The 14,307-nt window shown below is 35.4% G+C and overlaps 1 protein-coding gene across 4 annotated transcripts in view; it reads left to right on the forward strand.

Moving 5' to 3' along the window:
* CSMD1 (CUB and Sushi multiple domains 1) overlaps positions 1-14,307 on the forward strand; it is a 1,137,242-nt gene that overhangs the window by 645,207 nt on the left and 477,728 nt on the right. The gene's annotated exons all lie outside the window — the stretch shown is intronic.

Below are 14,307 nucleotides of genomic sequence, written 5' to 3' on the forward strand. Positions count from 1 at the left end.
AGGATGGGACAAGATGATCTCCATCCTACAATTAGGCAATGAAATCTCAGGTCATTTAAATGGATTTTTAATTAATCTATTAACATGGGGATGAAACCATTAAGAATAATAAGAAATGCAGTGCCCATATTTAAGGGCATGTTTTGAAGTGATTTTAGTGATTATTATTCCAGAGTCCAACCTCAATTTCATGAATACATGTTGAAGGAAAGCATAATGAAATACATTGGGTTCAAATGGAAAATAAAAAGCAGTGCATGTTTACTGGAATATAAATCATAACACATTAAATAAAACCTTTTGAGACAGAAGTCATTTCAAACCAGTATTCTGACCTTGCCTGACCTAAAGGCCAATAATTTTTCCTTTATATTTTATAATGGCTTCTGATTTTGACTGTGGAGTGGGCTCCATACACACATGGTATATGTATAGTAGACACAGCAAATATGCCACTTTAAAAAGTAAACTGTCTAGATGAGGATGTATGATTAGTGAAATTCCTCAAAAAACTTAAGCCTGATGTTGGTTATCAGTTTCAGTAAGTACCTTGTCACAAAATGCATCACTATGCTATTGAAATCTGTTCACGTTACAAAAATCAGGAGGCATGTTAAAGTACAGGAATATTAAAAAGAGCTTAGAGGAAGAATTACATGACTTTGAAGACTGAACAGGGTAGTTTTATAGTAAATGTTCAAGGTCAGACTTTATTGGCTATAAAGTGAAAATTGAAAGCAACTATACAGAATGAAATAATTGGATTATTAGTCACTAAGGAGTAGGAAGCAGGGACTTAGGTTACCTAAATATGCCTTCTGCCTATTTTTTATAGACATGGTAGGTGAGTCTAGAGTCTTGTAGGTAGCAGAGATCTTGGCTTCAGTTGCCCCCAAACTGAATAGGTACCTTGTACTATTGTAGATACACTAGGATATCCTGCTTGGTCTCCAGGTGCCACTTCACCACATGCTGGTCTTTCACAGGTTTTTTGTAATATCCTGTCAACCCCATGCATCTGAAATGGTGTTAGATGTCTGTGTTTAGGCGACTGAACCAAGCTTTTAAAGAAGAAGGTTTCCTATCAGTCTTGTGTCAGATTTGGCAGACTACATGTCTATGTTGGCAAACCTAGAGCATTGTAAATGAATTAGACAGGTATGTTTCAGTAACCAAATCCTGCATCTAATAGCTGACAAGATCTGTAGGCACCAGAGTCTTGAGATCATTGTATGTAATGGAAGTAAAGATTGAGCATATAGGAAGATACCTACCTGAGCTTTTTTATCCTTAGAACAAGTTTCATGTAGATTATGATGATCACAATTGTGATGTCAGTGGAAAAGCTGAATCACTGAAAAATGCACCGGTAACAGTCTAGAATGCTTCTTATATTTTGGTTCTCACATGGTTAAGAAAAAAGAAGTCCAATTAGCACAGGTTATTTCTTGCTATTTATTTCCAGAAGTGTGATCAAGGTAGTAGAACTTACCAGAGGACACTGAAAATGTAACCATAAATTATATTTTGGCTCTTCAAATGCATCAGAGGTAAAAACACCAAAGAGAGACGTAATTTACTTAACCAGAATACCGCAACCTAAGAACAACTGTGCATAAGCATACCATAATTAAATTTTGGCTGGAAATCAGTGGAAGTTCTGGAGCCCCCAAATAAAGTAAGTACCAGAACATTAAAATAATGTGAGGAGAAACAAATACTAGTTTTTGGAAGCAGGTTGATTAACTTAAGAAAAGCCGACTACAGTTACAGAGGCAGGACTGGACGCAAAATCTTTACCACTATATTCTGCACTGCTCTGGTTGGAGAACTGTTTTTCCCTTGATAGAATCACTGTGTGTCACACCTCAAAGTTCATGAGCTAGCATTTACCTATCCTGTCCTGCAGAAGTTAAGTATCATCACCTCACTCCTTCTTAGCTTCCTCTTCTGTTATATACCTATTGGCCACATTTTTCTTTCAAATTGTTGAACCAATTGACATAACATAGTTGAACTCAGGCCAGTTGTTTTTAACTTCTATGTAATATCAAATTCAATGCTTTTGAATTATATATAAAAAAGTTCTGCTTCTGCAAATATTCTGTGTCATAAAAGATAGTATCTTTCAGTACATACATACATTCTCTTGATTTATAACCTCAGAGCATTACAGTCATGACAATATTACTGCTGTGTTTGATGACAAACTATTCTGAGCTTCTGGACCAAACCCACTGAAATCTCCTTTCTTTCCCTATAAATTCCCCATGACATTCTTCTCATATGATCAAGAGCTTCAGTGATTAGTTTCCTTCTCCATAGAGAACTATCTCTTCCTATACTGTAAATACAATTTAATCTTATAATTTCTCATTATACACATGGAATGCAGTGTTTTCCAATTTCTACATATTCATCTATCTAAGCAACTTTTCATATAAGAAACAAAAAATTACTGGTTTTCTTCTGTGGCTTTGATACAATTTTTCAAGAAAAGATAAGGAGAGATGGAAACTAATATATAACTAATATATAAACAATATACTGCATTTTCATTTCAACGAGTTAGAAATGGCCAACATGCTACAGTAGTTAAACAAAGGGGTCACTTGCCATCATTTGTAACATCATGTGCTGCAACATTCCATGCACAATGTATACTTATATATATATGAAACAAATCTGTTAAAAAATTCAAGACATTTATTAGTCTTCATGAACTGAGCTTGCCAATTAATACATTTCTGTATTACATATGAAATTAAGCTAAATGTTAAGCTGCATCTTTTTTCCTATGATATTGAGAAGGTGGTAGTATAACCTTTTTAAATTGAAATAGAAAAGCCTCAAAAGGATCTACATTCAATCAATACTTTTGCTAATTTTTTGTCTGTATGTATAACTATTAATTTGTCAGCTATCCAAGGTTGTGCAGTCCTGAATGACAAGCTAACAGAAAATACTGATCAGATGTTTGCCCTCCCACCAATTTCATCAGAAAACTGACATATAAACAAAAATGAAAATGCTCTAGTAAAATTATTTATAGTACAGTGTGATTCTGTTACATGATTTCATCTTTGTTAGCATTAAAACATTCTGACATTTCCTAATTAATGTTATTATATATGCTAATTTTTGGTAAGAGGGGTCTAAAGAGCACAGCTGAGAACATTTTTTCTTGTTTGCATAATTGCTTAGAGCAGCTGTATACCTTATTTCTTCAATACAAAACAGTAAATACCAGTTAAGCCAGATAAAGATTTGCTAGTGCCATTTCCAATCAGTAGATGATTGAAATTACCATATATATAAATACATTTTTCTTAAGAAGTTTGAATCTGTGTATTTTTATCACGTAGGTAACTTCAAATGCATGTCTTTTATGTATCAAGAATCTGACAGTCCGTTTGCTTTTCCTTTTGTTTTGCTATGTGCTCAAGATGAAGCTGAAATGGCATGCAGTGTAACAAAACATCATTATGATTAATTTTATATTAGATAAGTTTGTATCCTGCAAGTTTATTCTACTGGACACGTTTAGGACATGAACGTAGTGTGAGATGAGAAATAAGGATTGTATTGCATTTGCTGTGCACAATTAAATGAAATGTTACACATTTTACCACGTTTTCCTGGAAAAGCTGCCTGTGATATGGAGAAACAAGGTTCCCTGTGCTAGGGCACAGCCGTTAGCAGGATTCCTGGTTACTTTTTAATGAGCAGCATTATTTGGGAAACCCCTACACTAACACACCGCTGCTGGGCCTCAGTTTCTGTTTGTGTGGTGTGGATGCGTTTGTAGGGGAGCTCTGCCAGGAATGTTTCCTAACTGCTGGAAGAGGCCTCGCTGCCTCCAGCCACTGACCGAGGAAGCAGAGGAGCCTGCTGGAGGCGGCTGCAGGGCTTGCCACAGTGACACACGGGGGATGTGCCACTCCCTGCTTCCCCGTTCTCCATCCCGGAGTGAAGGCCTCCCCTGTTCCCATTACTGCTGTAAACCTGATTGATTGTGGAGAATTCCTGGTTTAAAATACCGATTATAAATGAAAACTGCAGTTCTAATTTATGCTGATGACTTGGCAGTCCAAAAAATGTCTTGCCCCAGAAGTTCTCACAAATACCTCAGGCCTTCTCCTTCAGTTTGAAGATACGTGTGTAAACATGCAGTATCCTGAGCATTTCTGAATATTTTAGCATATATAATTTGCTTTCCCTTCATAAAGATGAAATTAAGATACAACAAAGCAATGTTTAATTTTTCTATCTTAGATTTTTGTGAGGTTTTTGTTTTGTTTTGTTTTTTTTCCCCCTGCACTACAGTTTTTGTTGCGTTGCCTTGCTATTCCATATGGTATGCCTTTGGCTAGCTCTGGGAAGTGTCACAGCTCCATTCCTCATTAGTTCTATGATATCATGCTACAATAGCAGATTCTGCCTAAAATAATTCTGCATTCTTTTGTCAGGGAAAAGGCAAGCAAATTGATCAGTTAATGCCTGACAGTAATGAAATTATGGCACTTTAGACATCCATATTCTCTGTGTACATATTATATATGATCTATTTAAGGCTGTCTTCAGAATACCTAAAACCAGTATTGGATTTGTGTATATTTTATGGTAAAACACTGTGCACATCTTGTCACTCCTCTCCTTCTGATGTTACATGTGTTCTAATAAAAGCAGCCTCGGTATCCAGAACTGCAAGATGCTGAGCACTTTCAATTGCCAGTGAAGGCTGCTGCTGAGAACAAATTATGTCTTACAACTAGTTACACGCAGTGGTGTAAGCCCCTTATGAGCCTTACAGTAGTCTATGTGTGTGTGCACACAAATTGAAACACTCTTGCAAAGTACACCTTATTGTGTGTGTGATGCCACTCTTGCGCCTTGGCTTCTCCCCAGTGCCCAGGCCTGTGGGTGCAGTAGGTCGCAGGTGGCCCATGCAGGTGACCTAGTGATTCCATTGCCTACCAACATCTTCAGAGTAACTACTACTGTGATCTCTGAAATACTTTAAGAGTTTGTCAGATGCATATCTGAAAAACACAGAACATGACTGACTGACTTAAAGACCATTAGAACTGTTTATATTTTAAAAGATGTGGAACGTAATTTGTGGCAGATGCTTTTATGTATCTTTTCCATATTTACAAATTTTATGGGTCATAAGATCTGCCTGATGAGAGTTTTACAGAAATATTTTAATTACAAAACATGTACTGTTATACCCAAGTTATATTTCAGTGTGATCTTTCATCAGTAGCTACTATTTTCCTTCATAACATACTGGTCAACGATAAGAAGCTTTTGTGTCCGTTTAAAATAAATTTTATGTATTCAGTTTGATACTTTCCTGATGTTTCAAAGCCCTTCCTACCCTGGTTGCTAATGGAGCTAGATTTAGTAATATTCATTAGGAAAGCAATATTTTTCCCCTTTGTGTGAATTGCCTAGGAATTGCTCTTGGTTTAAATGTATATAATAATCACTTGTAAATATTCCTGCAGTAGCATGTGAAAAGTTTCCAGCTAATGAGTGGATGGTGAGAGGCTCACTTCAGCTTTGTGTTGTGTGTGAGCAGTCTCTGAAAGGAGATGCTCTGCCACTGCACCCTTTTCCCCCATCATCAAACGTGAAAGAAAATGAGGCAGGACACATCGGCAAATGACTAATATTTACTGGTGTGAACTCAGAGATGAATAAACAAAAATAATTAAAATTAAATAAATTAAGAATGGGAGAGTAATCCAAAGACTGTGGGAGCAGTTAAGACAGAGGAGGCAAGGGATTCGGCTAGTAGCCAAAAAAGGGCAGAAAGTTCCCCCTGAGGAACAAGGGATGAGGAACTGCGAAACAAGAATATATGACCATGACACTAGAGAAGAAAATTGGCTTATTTCCCATTAATGAGTTGTGTCTTACTTCAGATAACACAGCTTAAGCCTTTTTATGATTCCTGCCTTACATTTATGAGTTACTTTGCCAATCCATATGTCTTGCTTAGGGGTCAGTGCCTAAAATGTCACTCATCTTGAGGTAATGGAGCCCAGACTGCTGAAGTGGATAGATGTTTTATCTAAAGGGGTGTTAGCTGCCAAAAGCAATTAAATAGGTGTGAGGGAATAACCAAAATATTTTATAAAAAGTTAAATTAGATGAATATTTTTATTAATATAGTAATATAGATGTGGATACACGCACGCCCGTGTAGGCCTGGGGCATTATACATCCATAATGAATACTTGGAATTCCATCATTTACATGCATCACTTTGCCCTGGAAATGGTGAGGTGTGGCTTAAAGACATTTTGATTTGGATTATGGTTTCACCTAAGAAAGGCTGCAGAGAATCAATTATATTTGTTCTTACACTGAAGGAAGTAGTTGAGTTCCGTGTCATAACAGACTATAGAATATTTTAATTAGCATTATTTTCTCATTTTAAATAAATAAATAAAATTTAAAAAGAAAATGTTATTTGAAAAAAGTTTTCTCTGATTCCAGATCACATAAAAGTCAAGAACAAATCTTTGTGAGCAGAAGTGCAGTAGTTACTGCTGTTCAGCCCGATTTCCGTAAAAATGTTTACATTGTACATTGATGAGTGTATATAGCTTATGACTTCATCCGGTGTTTGGACTTCAAAGATTTCAATGCTATTAAACAAATTTTCTTCATTCTTGACACTCAGTTTTGGCTTTCCTATGCTATCTAACACTCTCTACAAACTCTTATTTTCTATATATTTACTTTGTTAAAATCTAGGTATCAGCTAGTGCATTAAGGAATGCACTATTATATATTAAGTAATGCCTATTATATGTCTCTATTCTTCCTCTCTTTCCACAAAGGATATCCCATTTTGGATTTATATACAATTTTATACTCAAGCACACTAGAGAATCTACATATTTGTGTTACAAAAGGAACAGGTCAAAAAATTAACTGTTAGGTAAGGAGAGCAAGTTATTGGAGTCAATGGGTTCTATTTGTATTTATGATAATGTAATTAGACAAGTGGTTTTGAAAATGTGTATATTATTAAAAAAAAAAAAAAAGAGTTTTTACCAGCAAGGACACATCCTTGGTAACTGCTCATATTTCTTGTTGGAGTTTTTTGTTTGTTCTTTTGGCTCTCACTTTCTATGTTTTTTCCAATATATTTGTAACAAATACTTTTTATGTAGTAAACCACTCGTGAATGCTTTTCACGCTTGCCAAAAAAAACCCCAAACAAGTGAAACAGGGATACATTCACCTGTACCACAGTAACAGAAGATACAACTTTAAATATTTTTTCCTCTTTCTAATTACCAAGCTTTTGTTTTTCAGTAATTTTTATGATAAAACTTATTTTCCTTTGATATGCCTTACATGCGTAGGTCTAACTATTGCTTTCATCTTCTGTGTATTATCTATGGACAGCAGCAATTCCTCTGTCTTCCCGTTACTACTGACAGTATTTCTACCAACTCTCCTGGCAAGTGGCACTGATTCCTTAAATGTTTCAGTTTAGCATTGCTCTTCTCATAATAGAGAGTAACCCCTTTTGAAATTAAAATTCTGTTAATAATTGATACAATTTATCAAAACCATTCAGCGTACCTGTAAGTGGGGCTTCACCAAGGGAAAAAGAGATACTTCAAAAAGTAAGGTAGGTAACTGGTTGGGCTGGAGAAAAGGAAGCAGAGAGACGACTTTTACCACAGCAAGCAGTAATTCCTGGATCAGGAGATACGGTCCACCTTTCTGTGGTTGCCTCTCTCCATCCATGATGTCCCAGTGCTAGGGTAGCTGGGGCAGCAGTCCAGGCTGCCTTACCGGGCATTGTGCTGCACCCACCATGGCCGGTCAGTAGAGGCTACATGGAGCCAGCAGCCAGAGCAGCCGTGGCAGGATTGTGTTGTTCACAATCTCTGTCATGTGCCAGTTTGGGTCTATTTCTGGGGTTTTAATTTTGTTCTCAAAGTCTATTATTGAATGAAGTCTTTCTTATCTCAGTGTCCATTGTTCTCATATTTTCTCACGTCACTATCTTCTGCAGCAGTATTTTTTACTCATAATTCTGTTACTTTTTTCAGCAAAGGGTTGTTCATCCCCTGGGATGGTAGCTTACAGCTTCAAGTAAAGATCTATACAGACAAGGTCATACACTATGAGCAGCTATTTATATCATTGACAAATGTATCAATCCTGCCAAGCTCACAACTGTTCACTAACTGTCAGAATTAATTGTATCCCATTAGCAACAGCAGTGGACAGGCATTCAGCAAAACAGATTAGGTGATACTCAGTATTACAAATATCTGTATTTAAGCACTCAGCTTCTTGAGTGAGATTCACAAGGCTGACTCCAGATTCTTTGAATATATTGGCAGGAAATTTTGACTTTAGACTGAGTCTCAGATTGGTGCTGTACTCCAGATGTCAAAGTCAGTGAAAAAGAAAGTCAAGGAACAGGAAAAACTTGTGGCTTCTATATAATTCAGTTACTTTTCATGCCTCTAGTCACCTTCGGAAAACTGAAATGCGTAGCCGGAGACATTTATGTCTAGATCCAGATGGGTTCAGCATGGCCTAAGAAGGTTTATTAAAGCAGTCTCTGTGGTGGATATAATTTTCTTGTTTTTAGAACATGCTTTGAAATAGGTGCCTGAACAGTCAGCAAGCTGGAAATAATAGACAGCATGTTCAGTACTGTAACTTGAACTGTTGAGGGAAATTTTTGTCTCAAACTGTCAACACGAAATGTATGTCAGCTTAGAAGTTCTTGACTCACTCTCCTGAATTTAAGCAACTAAAATTTTATGCAGAAGGGACTTTCAGTAGTGTTTCGTTGAGTGCTCGACTTCAGTATGTCTTAATACAAAGTGCTATGTAAGATCTTGGGATAGAATGCCAGCTACTGGCATTTTGTTTGCTATTTACGTATGTTGTTTAGGCTTATGGAAGACCACCCAGCGTTATGGAGTGGCTACTGCAGCCTCTCAGAGATACCTCAAACTACTGAAAATGACACTAGCAAGCAGGTTGATTTATTTGCCAGCATAGTTGCAAGTAGGCTGGTGCTCAAGAAGATCACAGGGCCCCCAAGGTTCCAATGTCAGTGCTGCAAAACCCATGTGGATGTTTTGGATAGCCTAGAATATTTAAAGTGTCCTTACATGCTTAAGGATATGTAGGAATCTGAAGTGAGCTGTAGATCTCTGAATGTAAATGGGATCTTAAGCAGCACTTCGTAGACCACCTGCATGTAGAAACCTGCATTTAGTTTAATCTCAATGTAGGCAAAGGACACTTCATTATCCTAACAGTTGGGTGGGGACACCAGGACAAATACCTCATCTCTGTCTCCTTTGACACAGAGAAAGACAAGTTAACTATTTTGGCAGTCATCTAACTTTAACATCTAACTTTAATGATCAATGAAAAGTGAAGTGTCCTGATGTTCAAAAGTTTCTAGCATACTTAGGGGGGGAAAAAAAGTGTCTTTATTGTTAAAGTGCTCAATTACACAGAACAATTTAATGACAATTTACTAATACCCACTTGGGCTTCATTACTATTGTATGTATTTTTCTATTACATTTTATTATTTTGAAATATTGGCTTTATAAAGAATTTTAGTTACTGGTGAAATTACACTTGAAGAGATGGACATGTTGAGAAAGTTTTTAAGTACAGGGTGAGTAAGTATGCTGCCCATAGCAGATATTGGATATGTCTTAATACATACAAAGATACAGAGTAAATTATCTTGGGAACAAAATTACTTTAAAGTAAGATATCTCTCTAAGACTGGGAGCATTAATTACAATTTTACAGATCTAAAAGATAATAATTACACGTAGATTAAGGCTATATCTGGAGTTTCAAATAGGGTCTTTTTTGGGTTTACATTAAAAAGTTAGACACATCCAGCGTATCTAAGTGATGTCTGATTTTTCTTCTACTTTGGATACTGTTGAGGATATAGGAGAAAGCATCTTGGTTAGGACAGACCCTTAGTACACCCCTTAAATTAATCAGATCCAGACTGCAATATTGGCATTTGTTTATGTGGTAAATCTCAACTTTGCAAAAAGAATTGCAAGTTAGAAATGTTCGTAAAATAGATCTAGGCTGTCAAAATGTTTAATATTAAAAAAAAAAAACTTTTTTTTTTTTTTTTTCAATTTTAAAGACCTGACTGCATTTCCAGTGGCTGCTGTTCACTAGTCTGGATAAAAACCATTTCCTGTGTCGTCTTCTTTCATTCATACTAGTAATCATATTAACCAAGTGGGATTTTCAGAAAAGCATCTGAGAAAACTTATTTGCAGAAAAGCTCTTTTTACCTACTCCGTAGGCCAACTTCATACTGTTACTTGTCTCAAACCTGAAAGTTCTGTTCTGTATTTATATTTATTCAGAGTTTTCAGAGTCACTTATATATTTATTTCATTTACTGACTGTATCTTACAAAATGTCAAAACAGGCTGTGGAGTAGGGACTCAAAAACCAATCCTAACTTTACTATGCTAGTTTAGAGTCTTGCTTATGTCTATTTTTAAACAAATAAACTTGAATTCTTCTGTACAAATTCATAAAAATTCAGCAGGAAAGGTTGAAAGGGTCCTTACATCAAACTAGTTAAAATATTCTGGAGAAGATTGCAAATATAGGTTTCCCTCAGGCACAAAAAAGAATTTATTCAGATTTGCTACATCATAGTGTTGTTAAGTAAAAGCAGCCATGTATACCTCTTTACATGCTTTGAAGGAAAGCTGTGGCTCTAACTGTAGTTCTTGCACAAGTAAGACCTAAATGATAGAACAATTGGCTCTTGGATTGTCACTGAATGGTCAAAATGCCAAACTGTTGATTGTTTTTCAACACTGAGGGCACATGCAGAAGCAGAATGTCAGGCGAACGCTCTATAGAATAAAATTACTAACTAGCTAAATTCAAACAAAAACCCTGTTAGCACTTCTATAGTCAGCATTAGTTTACACAGACTTTTAATATTGCTGTTTGGGCACTGGGTATTTAAATTCCACCGAAGTCACACTTTGGATACTTTATTCCTTTTGCTTGTTTTTTAATCAGGCTTCAAATTTATGTACCTATCCTACTAATGCAATCTTTCAGAAGAGAAAGTTCACCTAGGGCTTTCTAAATCTTACATGAGTATCGCTACTCCTTAACCATCCTTTCTTAGTTGTGAATGTGCAATTTTGCTTGAAGTTTTATGTGTCAGGACACTAATTTATTTGAACTGATGTTTTCAGTCTGGCACATCCTTCTCTGTCTTTCTTCTTGGGGAAAATTAGCATAATGTATCTGAAAGATACCCAGTAGAATCCTTAATTTATATAGTGTCTCTTCATTTTCTGTTTGGTTTTGAAAGCTTAGTTCAGTGTTAAAAGCAGTATAAAATAATATAAATGTTACCCATTCCAGAGTAGTATGAAAAACTGGCAGGATTAAATAGATATGCAATCTTTTCTTACATTTCTAACTACATATTATTTTTAGATGCGCCTCTTTTTTTAGAATTTACTCCTTTAAATAGTTATATATTGAATGAGTCTCTCTTCTAGGTATGAATTATCTCTATAATACAAACAAAAAATAAATTGGTTCTTTTATTTGGAAACATTGGTTTTTAAACCATGGTTTGGGTAATTAATATTAACTGTGATAAAATGTAAAATTGTTTTTGAACAATTTATTACACTCGTTCTAATGAATAAGCAATACTGGATCAAAGTCTTTATTAAAAAAACCCAAACCCAAACAAAATGAAACAAACAAAAAGGAAGATAGTGTGGGGATTGTGGGTTGGGGTTTTTTAGGGTTTTTTTGTGGTTTGTTTTTTTTTTTTTCCCCAAAAGAAAATTAGACTCTCCCCAAAAAAAACCCCAGCACCGCAATGTATGTGCTATACAGAGTTCTTCGTCACAAGATCAATGGAAAATGTAACTCACCCTTCCATTGACTCCAGAGAATACTGAAAACCAATTTAATGTATTTTTATCCATGCAATTTGAGGATCAAAGGAATGGAATGCTTTCATAAAAGGAATGACTAAGTTTGGAGAGAGAAACTCTTTAGTCTGGAAATTCGATGCCAGAGAACAGACATAATGGAATTCCATACAACCGTGAAGATGCGTCAGAACCACAAATGTTTGGTTTGTATCTTCAATGATCCCTGAGATTTGAGCTGCCTATTTGCATCTCTAGCTTTTGTAGTTTTCCCAGCAAAGAATTTGAATGACTGTTTGAGGAGAGGAAGTTCACTTTTGTGAATACATAAATTCATAAAAATATTGTCAGACCAGGTGCAGGTGCACGATACCAAAGAACATATATGGCCACTCTCTGAAATACTGGCCATAATGCTCTTTTTGCAATGAGCCTCTTTTTCCTGGCAGCATGGAGGGAGCAGTGCCACCTGTCCGCATGAATTTTATCACGGCTATTAGTCTTATGGTTTGTCTTTAAAAAAAAAATAGAATTGTAGAAGGAAGACTGATGCAGAGCTTGGGGGAAGTAGTGTCCAGCTGACATGAAGACAGATTGTATTACAACAGGCTTGTGAGAAATGCATAAAGATAACTTGGCTTGACAATGTATATATTTACAACAGAGAGTTACTCCTTCAGGCTATTCTATATGAGCATGGAGAGCATGCAAAATAGACTGTGCCATGAAGATGGAAATCCAACAGAGTTGTCCAAACCCATAGCAAATAAAAGCATCTAAATGCTCATCCTATCCCTAATTTACCCAGAGTAAGTAAATAGCTGGATATGCAACAGAAACAGTGAATTACTGTGAGACTGTCTTTTTTCTTTCTAATTACATGTTAATTTAAGCTATGTTGTTAATTGTTTTTCCATTTCCAGGGAAGGAATTAGGTCGATGTTGTTCATGTAATATAACTCCAAAATGCAGGATCCTAAAATATTACAAGTTTAATTCTTTCTGTAAACTGATGTCTGCAACAACTATAATGCTGTCTGAAAAGAAATTATCTCAGGAATTCTACAAACACAAATGTGTAACTCTTTCAACATTTGTATAAATGGTGGCATGCCTCAGACAAAGCAGGTTTTTTACTGCACGTCTGGTAATTGATTTTTGTTATCACTGTAAAGAATGTAGTCACCGAAAGATTTTACTCACGCTGTTAATTTCTCCCATGACTATCCATGGAACAGTCTGCATCAATGAAAGTGAGCAAAATGTTATCCATAAATGGTCAATATATTCTGAGTAAATTGTCTGTTCATTATGCAGAGAAATATTCATAATTGGGATCTATGCTTAGGCACCTGATTTAAGTGTTTAAATTTAAAGGTTATTTTTCCTTATTCTTCCTGTATTGTCAGTACTGGGAGATTCCCAGGTTCTGAGTCACTGTCTATAGGAGACCTGTGAAGTCAGCTGCTAAAAATATGTAAGAAGAATACATCTTTTATTTTAAAAATAACATCAAAACATTCCATTGTAATATTTTCTAAAATTATCTAAATGAGTTTTGTGTACAAAATGGGAGAGAAATTAAGGTGTCAGCTTCTGAAATGGAAACGGTTATTAAAAAAAGTTGATTTTGAACTCAAATTCTCAAAAACTTTTACAGACAGAACAAAGGAAGAAAATGAAATAAATTTTAAATTTTGGTTCAGTGTTATTTATTAGGGCATACATTTTGGAAAACAATATTATAACAAGAATATGGATATTCCGTATTCTTATCATATCATATTCATATCATTAGCAAAAAGTTAAATAACACTAAAATAGCATTTTTCCCTTTGTTGCCTTTTCAGTTGCTTGATTAGGTTGAATTAATCAAGGATTAATATCAGAAACATCAAGAAAAAGTATCAGAAATATACCTTAAATTTCTGAAAATAAAGTGGCAAGTATCATTACATCCATTTTAAAAAAGTATTATTTCTCATATGGAGAGGAATGTTGAATCCTGTTTCCTTTGCCTTACAGATAAGCATTCACCATAGCAACCTCAAAATGTGATCTAAGAACCATTTGAAAACATATATTCTCCCTATTCTGTGTCTTTTAATTGGCATGTACTTGACTTCTCTTGAAACAAATACAAATGGACTTGGCTTCTGTAATAATACGTTTATGATGATAGTAGACAATAAGCTTATGGAAAAACAGGGGTTTCAGAAAGAGCCTGATATTTACTGCAAGTGCTATCAAAATAGAGGCAAAGTGCAATTATTTTTAATCTAATATGAGTTTCAGGAAGAGAGAGGACAGTGACATCAGACTGTATGTAGGA

The sequence above is a fragment of the Strigops habroptila genome, chromosome 6, assembly GCF_004027225.2.
Source record: "Strigops habroptila isolate Jane chromosome 6, bStrHab1.2.pri, whole genome shotgun sequence".
Classification (NCBI taxonomy): Eukaryota; Metazoa; Chordata; class Aves; order Psittaciformes; family Psittacidae; genus Strigops; species Strigops habroptila.